The sequence below is a fragment of the Suricata suricatta genome, chromosome 9 (assembly GCF_006229205.1).
Source record: "Suricata suricatta isolate VVHF042 chromosome 9, meerkat_22Aug2017_6uvM2_HiC, whole genome shotgun sequence".
Taxonomy (NCBI): domain Eukaryota; kingdom Metazoa; phylum Chordata; class Mammalia; order Carnivora; family Herpestidae; genus Suricata; species Suricata suricatta.
This window is the reverse complement of record NC_043708.1, coordinates 4,622,150-4,633,750: the sequence shown is the minus strand read 5'-3', so window position 1 is coordinate 4,633,750 and position 11,601 is coordinate 4,622,150.

The window sequence follows — 11,601 nt, the reverse complement described above, 5'->3', positions numbered from 1 at the left end:
TTCCCCCTCCCAGATGTCCCCTGCCTGTGGATGGTGTAGCCAGAGCACCCACCCTGTGCCCCAGGGCCATTGTGGGGACAGAGACACACAGAGTTGGTGACACTGTGTCAGGGCTAGGGCTCAGTAAAGGGCAAGTCTGTACATTCTTATTCTTTTTTTTTTTTTTTTAACAATTTTATGTCTAAGTAATCTCTGTACCCAACGTGGGGCTCGAACCCACATCCCTGAGATCAAGAGTCACGCGCTCCACTGACTGAGCCAGCCAGGCGCCCCCTGCCCGCACATTCTTATCAATTCACACAGGTTGGGGAATGCACAGCCTGGCTCCTGACCCCGGGATCCCCCTGCCCCTTCTCTGACTGTGGCAGCGGCAGAAGGGGACTGCCGCCCAGTCTCCTGTGCGCCCATCCTGGGATCTGTGGAGAGAAGGCAGGTGGCCTGGAGCGGGATCTTGTTTGTGGGACGGGTGGCCCCAGGAAGCTCCCTGCCCCCCTGCTTCCCCCAGGGTCGTGTGCGCAAACACCGCCTGAGTCCCATTCTTTCTCTGGGGGCCTAAATCAAGACCCACACAGAAGAGGTCAAGTTCAGAATCCCTGCTTGAGCCCTGACCTTTTGGCCCCAAGGTCAGAGGCAAGGCCCTGGCCTCCTGGGTGCCTCAGTCACCCTATCTCTAACATGGGCAGCCCATCCGACTCTTACCTCCTTGAAGGAGAGGAGACTGCAGAAATAACAAGTCCTGACCTAGTGCCGATTTTGTGGGGCCTTGAGGGGGAAGCGAGTGAGCTATCAGCCCTCGGGCTGTGGTCCCAGGACCTGAAATTGCTCATCAGCTGACGATGGGCAGGTGGGGAGGCCACAGCAGCTCTGAGATGCTTCTGCGGGATGCTGCTGGGCTCCCCCTGAAAGCACAAGGTGGGGTGCAGGGCCCCCCTTGTTGTGGTTGTAGCCCCGGCTCTGGCCCTGCCAGGCTGGCCGGGACCCTGACCCCTCAGGAGGTTCATCCCATTTGGCAGAGCAGGAAACTGAGGCACAGGGAGGTCCAGTCACTAAGGCGTGCCAGGTCTGTCTGACCCAGTCTGCCCATGATGCCAGACTGCCTTCACGGTGATTGCCATCATCACAATAGAATGTTAATAATAGTCGTGATTAGGATTATTACTGAGGGCAGTGCCCCGGGCGACTGCCTCACTGGGGCCCGGTACGTGGCCGGGGCCCAGAACTGGGCAGCGTCCTGTCGCAGACGGCCCAGGGACTCTGCTGAAGACCGAAGGCCCTGTCACGCAGCCCAGGTCATGGCAGAGGCTTCTGCCTACCTTCCATCGGATCCTGGACTCAGGCGGCCACCCCCACCCGTCTGGCCCTGGCTGTATTTGCTGAGGGGCCCAGTGGAGATTCAAGAACGGGGAGACTGAACACTCAAGCAGCGGCAGTGTTTTTAGAGAGCACAGCCCCTACCTCCACCCAAGTCTAGCACCCCTTCTCCAAACAGCCGTGCGTCCTGCTGGCTCAGAGCACGGACCAGGCTCCCCGGGCGCAAACCCGGGGCTTCTGCTCGCAGGACGAGTGACCCACTGCGCTCCCTCACCCCAGCTGCACAACCGTGCACGCCCGGGGCCTCCGGGAGGACTGAGTGAGAGCCGTGCCCGACCCACCCTGGCCGGTGCCCAGTAAGTGTCTGCACCTTGACCCCCCTGGGTGGTTAGAGGAACCGAAGGAGCCGTCCGTCGACGCCTGGAGGAAAAGGGAGGCTGAGACGCGACTGCAGATCGACTTTAGGGCTGGGTGTGACTTTAGGGCTGGTTTCAGGCGTGTTGAATGTGTGACTGATGCGGCTGAGACAGTCCCGGAGCCCCGGCAGATGTCAGTCCTGGCTACGCGCAGGCTTGGTGGCCTTGTGGGACCGGGCCCCTGCTCTTGCAATTCCCTGAGCTACAGAAGAGCCCGAGACACAGGTTCCCAGCTTCCCTGCCCCAGTCAGGGTTCCAGATCGATCCTGCTGTGTGTCTCCTGCCAGCTGGGACCAAGGGACACAGCTCCTGACCCGGGCCGGCCCTGGGGGGACACGGCCTGCCCAGCTGCCACCGCGCTGGGCTTGGAGGCTGAGTCTGCAGCCTCCGGATGGGGCAGCTAGGGCCTGTGCCAGCCCAGAGCTCCCAGCAGGGTGCGTGCCTGCCACTGGGCTCTGCGGGTACGGGGCTGGGAAGGGCAAGGGCGCCCCCGACAGAGACACCAGCAGATTGCAGGAGAGGAGCCTTGGCAAACAGGCAGATGGACAGAGCAAGGCCATGAGGTCCCCCAGGGACAGTCACTGGGGCCGGGGCCTGGTGTCCAAGGGGTGCGGAGGGGACGGGACAGGGCAGGGCAGTGGCTCTGGCTGTGTGCCAGGACCACCTCCTCCTCCCTGTCTCCTCTGAATGAAAACAACAACAAAAAGGATCACTGAAAACCGTTTCTTTTCTTTTCAGGAGAGGAGAGTGGGGTCACGGGTGGCCTCAGCGTCTTGTCCCCAGATTCCCGGACAAGAAGGAGGGACAGGGCAGTGCTTCTGGAAACTCAAGAGGCCACGTCTCCAGTCCAGGTCTCCCTCCCTCCGAGGGGCGTCCCATGCTGTCTTGGTCACCTCTGGGTGTGGTGTGGCCACCCGCAGGACAGGGCAGCTCCAAGGAGCCCCCTGGTGGCCCAAGGAGGTGCTGTGGCCACACGGTCCCCGGCGGGCTCCCTTTGGGACATCCGCCAACACAGGACCCTTTTTGGGGACCTTGACCCTGTGCCAGGCACTTTGCTGGCAGCAACTAGGGAAAAGTCATCTCTCAACAGCCCTGGGAGGTGGGTGTTACCCCGTTTTATCGATGTGGACACCAGGAAAGGACTGTCCTGTATCATCAGGCTACTGCTGAAAATCCACGGACAGGGACAAAAGCAAGAGGCTGAGCACGAACAGCAATGATACGAAAGTGCAGGGTGTTGGTTTTTTTAAATATTTTTTATTTATTTTTGAGAGACAGAGAGAGACAGTGCAAGCAAGGAGGGGTCAGAGAGAGAGGGAGACACAGAATCCGAAGCAGGCTCCAGGCTCTGAGCTAGCCGTCAGCACAGAGCCCGATGCAGGGCTTGAACCCACGAACCGTGAGATCATGACCTGAGCTGAAGCCGGTCACTCAACCGATTAAGCCAAAAGTGCAGTTATTTTTAAAATAACAATCAAAGGGTGCCTGGGCGACTCAGTCGGTTTAGTGTCCAGCTTCGGCTCAGGTCACACTCTCATGGTTCATGAGATCGAGCCCCACGTCGGACTCTGTGCTGACAGTGCAGAACCTGCTTCAGATCCTCTGTCCTCCTCTTTCTCTGTGGCACGCTCTCTCAAAAATAAATAAACATTAGAAAATAATAAAATAAAATAATGATCGATAGGCTGGTGCATATGTAAACCCTGGAGGATTGTTCGAGTTCCAGACATCACCAGGCACTCTGGAAGCGGACCTGGGAGGCTGGAGGGTACGGTGGGAAGGAACCGTTTTCCCTGGAGTTAGTTTTGGGCGTTTTGATTTTTGAACCGTGTGGAAGTACTGCCTATATTTAAAAACACACGGGGCGCTTGGGTGGCTCAGTTGGTTCAGCAGCCGGCTTCAGCTCAGGTCGTGGTCTCACGGTTTGTGAGTTCAAGTCCTGAGTCGAGCTCTGCGCTGACAGCTCAGAGCCTGGCGCCTGGTTCGGATTCTGTGTCTCCCTCTCTCTCCGACCCTCTCCTGTTCTCACTCTCTCTCTCTCCACGATAAATAAACATTAAAAAAATACATGAAAGATTTAAGCATTTGTAGATGTTCAGTGACAGAAAGCAGCTCAGAAGTGACTGAATCCCCCCAGTTACAGCAGCACTGCCAGGAGGCTGTTCAGCAACTGTTTGCATGCCTCCAGTGATGGGCCGCTTACCCCTTCACAGGTTAACTCCCACTCTGGAAAGACCCTCTCCCAATGGGCTACAACATCTCCCTGGTCAAACCCCACTGTTCTGGCATGATCTTTTGGGCATCTGTAAGATGTCTGGTATTAACTGACCGCCCCCTGGGTCCCAGGGGCCATGGTCTCAGCCCTCCACAACCTCAGAGGCCAGTTTCTGGAATTTTAGGAGTGGGTGGGACTCCGAGGCCGTTGGGTGCAGGCCCACAGCTGAAGCAGGGCTCGCCTGCACGGACTGGGCAGGACGCTGTTTGTAACAATGGGGAGGAGGGCTTGCTCCCCAAAGCCCCCGTACCCATCATCTCACGTCGTGTCCCCTCACCCCACTTCCCCCCACCAGGCTCTCCAGAAATGCTGTGGGGGCGCCTGGGGGGCTCAGTTGGTTCGACATCCGACTCTCGATTTTGGTTCAGGTCGTGATCTCATGGTCTAGGGATTGAGCCCCACATCAGGCTCTGCACTAACAGCATGGAACCTGCTTGAGATTCTCTCTCTCTGCCCCTTCCTTGCTCTCTCTGGCCCTCTCTCAAAAGAAATAAACATTAAAAAAAGACGAAGAAATGCCTTAGTGATAGGATGCTCATGCCCCAGATCTGAAGCACCTGACCGGTCACCCTGTCTCAACATCCCTGAGCTCAGTTTCCTCATCTGCAAAATGGGTTTGCTAATAGCACTCACTCTAGAAAGTTGTTGTGAGCATCATGGGAGATGGCGGTGATGTGCACCAGGGGAAGCAGAGGGGCCAGCGAGGCGATGGGGTGAGTCGGGGGAGGGGAGGCGAGAGGGCTGCTGCCAGCAAGTGCAGACTGCAGGGTTGGGAGGGACGAGCCGGATCTGAGACCGGCCGGGGGCTCTCTGAAGCCAGGATTAGGGTGCAAATCACATTTGGGGAGCCACACAGGGCAGAGGAGTGACGATTTGATGAGACCCTGACAAGTGTTGTGAAACAGTTTTCCCTACCCTGCTTTCTGCATCCGGGGCCGTCGGGTGGCGGGGGCTGGGAGTGGGTGTCTGTCTCCACAGATCCAGGGCCCTGCCCTTATTTTAGAGGCCGCTGTCCTTGTGGGAGGCAGAGAGAAGGCCAGAGAGGGGGCGGGTGGCCTCAGTTTTCCCATCTTTAAAATGATAGCCCAGGGGGAAAAGAGGTGGTGGTGATGGAGGAGGGCAATTGTGGGGAAGAGCACTGGGTGTTGTATGGAAACCAATTTGACAATAAACTATTTTAAAAAAAATGATAGCCCAAGGGCGCCGGGGTGGCTCAGTCGGTTGAGCGTCTGACTTCAGCTCAGGTCATGATCTCATAGTTTGTGGGTTTGAGCCCCGCATCGGGCTCTGTGCTGACAGCTCCAAGTCTTGGAGCCTGCTTCTGATTCTGTGTCTCCCTCTCTTTGACCCACCCCTGCTCACGCTCTCTCTCTCTCAAACATAAATAAGTAATTTTAAAAAAAGAAAAAGGAAACAGTAAAATGATACCCCATTTTCCAGCTCTGACGTCTGTGGATTTCCCTGGAACTTTGGTTTTGAGACAAATGCTCTGATACGTTTCGGTTGGGATCCCCCCTCCCCCGTGTGCCCAGGGCAGTTTGGAGCAGCCCACTTGTGGGGTTTGAGAAGCACACCGGGCACTGAGGTGGGGCAAGGCCGCAGCTCCTGTGTCCTGGCAGGACTGGAGCAAACCTGGCATTCACTCCTCCAGGGGCCTGGGGAGGGGGAGGGAAGGCAGTGCTGGGCTTCCCGGGAGGCGGGGCTCCTGCAGCAGGCTCCAGAAAACCTCCCAGCTCCAGACCGCTCAGGGCAGCGCGCTCAGGCTGTGCAAATAGGTCTCCCCTGGGGCTTCCGGGCCTCTGTCTGGGGCCGGGGGTAGAGGTGTGTCTGCCCTCAAGATGCCGTGGAGGTGGCACCAGTCAGCGCCCTCTGGGGGTCCCTCCTAAGGCATCTTCCACCTTCCTCCTCTCCACCCTTGCCAGGGGAGGGTGCCATTCCTTTTTACAGACTAGGAAACACGACTCTCAGGTTTCTGACTTAGATGTGTATTAAAGCAGTGGATAAGGATAGTGTTAGTAGATGTGCTGGGAATCAGATGTCTTACTTATATGAACAAACGAACCAGGCTTCGGCTGCAGGACTTTTCAGAGCCTTTAGCATGCAGAGGTACGTCTTGAGTCTCGAGAAGAGGCTTGAAACATGGTGTTTCCAAACTTACCTGACACCCCATGCGACCCCAGCCTCCTGCTAAGAACACACAGAACCCATGGTCTGCAGACAGAGCACAGGAAATGTCAAGAGAGAACATTTGAAGTCTGAACTTCCCAGAACCGCTGGGCTGGCAGTCTGTGGTGCAGATGTGGAAACTCCTCCAAGGTCAAGGTGGAAAGAGAATGCAGATTTGGGTTCAGGGGCTGCAGGGCGTCCAGGCTGCCTTCCTGAGGGAGCCAGGGCCCTAGAGAATCTGCAGACAGTGCCCATTCTAGAAGAAGAGGAAAGAGAGACAGAGAGAGAGAGAGGGCTGGTACCAAGGCCATGTACCCACAGTTAGACCATCAACATCGTCAAAGCCACAGGGGCAGCGAATAAGCAGTTGATGCTGCCCAGCCCGGGTCCTGAGCCAGATAACGGGGAGTGCGGGGGCCATGAGGTCCCGCAGCTGGTGGCCGGCGGGAGGAGGGGCGAGGACCAGGCCCAAGGACAGTCTGCTCCTGGCTCCATCCATGCTTCCATCCTCGGGTCCTCCAGGAAGGGTCCTGCCGCTGAGCCCCGGCTTCCAATTCTGACCCCTCCACATCCTGCCCGCACTGCGATTCCTGTGGTCAGTAAGCTGTGCCTCAGTTTCTCCATCTGCGCGTGGTGAAGAAGGCAGAGGCCGGGGCAGTCAGGGCAGGGAGGGAGAAGGTAGGGCTATAGAACCTCATTGCCCTGAGTTCATGGGAGACCCTGCAGACTCCAAGAACACCGGGGGAGCCCCCGGGGGTCCTGCAGGCCCATGGGCAGGGGACGGACAATCCCCTTCCTCTGGTCCCCCCGTGCGGGGAGGGCTGAGCCGCGTGCCCCCCACCCCCCACGGGTGCAGTCGTGCTGCCGCGAGGCCTGCAGGAGGCAGAGGAGCCCCCCGCACGGCAGGGACCCTCAGTAAACACTATTTCTGTCTCCTGTTCTTATGTTTTTCCTTCTCCAAGTTTAAAATTAAAAATAGATGTTTTGAGAGACCAGCAGATTGGCAAGCAGGCCGGTCTGAGCTGCCTTCCGGTGATTTGTGACATCTGCAGAAGGTGGCATTGTGCACACAGTGGCATTCGAGACAGCAGTGAGAGAGGATGCCCTTACTAGTCTGGGCAGATCCCAAACACTGGGTGGAGGGGAAAGAAGCAAGTCACACAAGGAAATGTGCAGCAAGAGATCATTTACACAGAGTGGAAGACCATGGCAGGCGACCTCCTATGTTCTCTGCTGGTTCCTGTGGTCCCCGCCTTCCTGCGGCCCTTGGGGACAGAGGAACAGGCCATGAGGCTGGTGTGTGGGCCCAGGGGGTGGGTCTGTGATTTCTCCCACTTACTGAGCCAGGGTCTTTTCTAACAGCCTCGCCCATCATCCCATTTCACAGATGAGTAAACCGAGGGGCAGAGAGGTTACACGGCCTGTCCAAGTTCTCACGGTTAGCAAGCTGCAGAGCCAGGGCCGCAGCCCTTGCCTGTGGCTCCTACTTCTTCCTCACGTCTTAAAGTGGTTGAGGATCTAGAAGCAAACACCGCCAAACATTCACATCGGCAAAGTGCAGTCGTGTGTTCTTGGGTGTTCTTTCTTCTCTTCTTTATCATCTTCGGTAGGTGTGGATTGTTTACAAAAGCCCTTGGGCTCCGGTCTGAGGCCTCTGCCGGCCCCGGGCCCTGTCCAGCCACAATCCACATCACACAGGATAGTTCGGTCCAATGGCCGGGGTGGCAAAGACCAACTCACTTTCCAGGGCTCACGAGGCAACTCCCGGCGTGGTCTGGTGCTGCGGCTGACAACCCCGGGAGGCCTGGGATCTGGGGGAAAGGACTCACCAACACCTGGCCGGCCCCTCTTGAGACAGGACAGAGAGCCCCGTGGGCACACAAGCTGCCCATGGCCGTCGCGTCATTCTGGAGAAGGAACAGCTGGCCGTGTAATTAGCGGGTGTGTGGTTTCCAGGAGCCGCCAGCATGCGGCTGCCTTCACGGACCCGGTCTGGGCAGAAGTAGATGTCCTGCTGGTCTGTGTGTCCTGCCTGGGGCAGCCGACGGTGCCCACTGGGGTCCTGGAAACGTGGGCAATGTTCCCGGACCTTCGTGCGACCTCAGGGCCCAAGGGCGAGGACCCGGCGTGGCTAGCAGTGGTCTAGTGTCTCTTCTTTCCCACGCTCGCTCCAGACGCAGGGAAACGGGGGCTGAGGGTGGGGGCAGGTCCACAGCCCAGTGTCCCCCCAGGCCAGGCGGGGTCTGAATTGGGTGACAAGCGGTCCTGAATCATCTGTTGACAGGACGGAACCAATGTCTGGGGAAGAAAATCCAGAGGTTTTCTCCGCCACAGGCGGGTTCCCAGGGCTGTTTCCATGGGGGGGGGGGGGCCGAGGCACACAAGGACCAGCTCTGTCCCTGCTCCCAGGCGGCGTCCTCTCCCTGCCTCCCCCTAAACATCCTCGACTGCGGAAGGCACTTGGTGAAATTGTCTGGCCTGTCGGACCCATGGGAGCTCGAGGCCCATGGAGGCAGTCTGAGCATTCAGTCATTCATCACTCACTCATTCACTCATCTCTTTGTCCATTCATGTGATGATTAGTTCCTACAGATGCCCAGCACCGTCCCCGGAGGGTTCGATAGCGGGTCCCCTGTCCTCAGGGAGAGGGTTCTACTGGGGACCAGAGGACCCAGTTCAAACTTCTATTACCGAGGTTGGCTTTATCTGAAACTAATGCAACTTGGTTACTTTTGATTAATGATCCTGCGTGATATCTTTCTCCACCCTTTTATTTGCCACTAATCTGAGTGTTTACATTTAAACTGAGTTTCTTGTAGATAACCTATCATTGGGCACGGTTTTTTATCCACTCTAACAATCTGTGCCTTTCAATTGGTTTATTTCAATCATTCACATTAAATGCGATTAATCTCTCTCTCTCCTTTTAAGTTTATTTATTTATTTTAAGAAAAAGAGAGAGAGAGAGAGTGAGGAGGGGCAGAGAGAAAGGGAGAGAGAAAATCTCAAGCAGGCTTTGTGCTGTCAGCACAGAGCCTGACACGGGGCTTGAACCCACGAACCACGAGATGGCAACCTGAGCCAAAGCCAGACGCTTAACCAAGTGAGCCACCCAGGTGCCCCCCCACCCATAGTCTTTCTAACATTGTTCTTCCCTCTCTGTACGTTAGTTTGGGAAGTTCCTATTGATCTATCTTCAAACACAGCGATTCAGCCCTTGACAGTGTCCTGGCTCCTGCTGAGCTCACCAAAGGTGCTCTTTGTTTCTGGTCCAGTTTTTTCATTTCTACCATTTCTTTTAAAATTTTTTTCATAGGGGCGCTTGGGTGGCTCAGTTGGTTGAGCGTCCAGCTTCAGCTCAGGTCATGATCTTAAGTCCATGAGTTCAAGACCCGGGTCGGGCTCTGTGCTGACAGCTCAGAGCCTGGAACCTGCTTTGGATTCTGTATCTCCCTCTTCCTCTGCCCCTCCCCTGCTCACCCTCTGTCTCCCTCTCAAAAATAAATAAACATTAAAATAAATAAATAAATTTTCATAAACTTTTCTTGATGCTTCATTTCCCACCTGATCCTGCATGCTGTTAACTTTCCATTAGAGCCCGTAACATATTAGTCATACTTCTAATTCCAAATTCTGTGCCTTACCTGAGTCTGGTTTGGATGCTTTTCCTCTTCAGACGGTCTTTTCTCGTCATTTATGACGCCGTGTGACTTTTTCTCGAAAGCCAGACATGTTGGGGAGCCTGGGCGGGGCTCAGTTGGTTGAGCGTCTGATTTCACTTCAGGTCCTGATCCCATGGTTTCATGAGTTCGAGCCCTGCATCGGGCTCCGTGTTTTCAGTGCAGAGCCTGCTTTGGATCCTCTACCCCTCCCCCTGCTTACACTCTCTCCCTCTATCTTTCTCAAAAATAGATAAATAACAACAACAAAAAAAGCCAGACATGTCCCTGGGTACCCGGAACTGAGGCAAACAGGCCTCTAGCGTGAGGTTTATACTGGTCTGGCTGGCCGTGCCCTGTGGCTGTAGGAGGCTGAAGCTCCAAATTCCTCTGCGGTCCTTTTCCCCATACCCCCGTGTTGTCTTTGAGATTCCCGTCGATCTCCCCCTTAGAAGGAGTGTGTGACCCCCATTATCACTCCGGAGCCCCGATCAGGTGGTGGTAAGGAGTCGGGAGGAGAAATGTTCTATCATCTTCCGTCCTTGGGCGGTGACATTCACTAGTGTTTCTTGGGTCCTCTCCCCTCGGTCAGTCTCCAGGTTTAGAGGGGGTTGGAGCTGGGGACCCACCGTTCCCAGGGGCGGATCCTGCTCTGGTAAAGCCCTTTTCCCTGGAGTGCAGGCCTTTGTTATGGAGGTCATGGTGGGTATATTTCTCAATGGCAACCTTTCCACCCAGGAGATTTCTGGAGGGTCAAGGGCAAACCTATGGCCCCGGAGTTCCTCAGCCTGGCAGTAGTCCCCACGAAGTCCCCTGCAGGTCCTCAGAATGACCCCTGAAGCCCTCCTCCAGGAGCGGATCTTGGCTGAGACTCTAGAATAACAGATTCGGGGGTGGCACTAAGCCTGAGACCTCAGGTCCCTAACGGGTCTGAGAAAAGTCGATTCTCAGTTCAGCGCTTTTCTTCCGGGCAGGACAGGGCAGGAGCCACACCTTCCTAGGCTCCCTGATAGTTGTTGTTTTTTAAGATTTTATTTTTAAGTAATTTCTGCACCCAGTTTTCACGCTCATTCAGGGTCAGAGCAGAAGCAGACTTGAGATCTCCCCAACTGCTGTCCTGAGAGGCCCGGAGCCCTCCGCTCCCTTGGGGCCGCTTCCCTCGTGGGTACAAGGGGACCTGTCACTCTGGCAAGTGACACAGGGCAGAAGCAGGGGCAGGGGGCTGCAGGATGGAGAGCGGGATTCCCAGAGTGCAGGGGGAGGAGGCCCAGCCGCCCCAGGCAGTAGAGAAATCTGCTGGCCCGGGAGGGGAGACAGGGAAGGAGCCTGCGGTGAGGACCGAGGGTGGACTCCGGGGGCCGCCCATCCACCCTCCCCAACCCAGGCCTGGGTTTCACTTCTCCTTATGAGGCCCCCGCAGCACGGCCCGCCCTTAACGCTGCTGCACCCCATTTTTAAGTGATTCCGTGAGAATTCCCGGCCACTGGCTCCATCATGTCCCTCCCTGGCCCAGTCGGAGGCACGACTGGAACCCCGGAGCCCCCCGCACCTCCCGGGCTAAATAGCGCCCGGGGAGGAAACTGAGGCCCCGGCGGAAACGGGAAGCCCAGTCGGCACCCGGCGTCCCAAGAGGCCGGGCCACCACCCTTGTATTTAGAGAGGCTCCCAGTCCGGGAGGAGTGGGGGGCGGGGGGTGCCGCTGGAACAGCGGGAACAGAGCTGGCGCCCAGCGCCGAGTTCCGCGCCGCGCACCGCCTCCTTCAGCCCCGCCGGG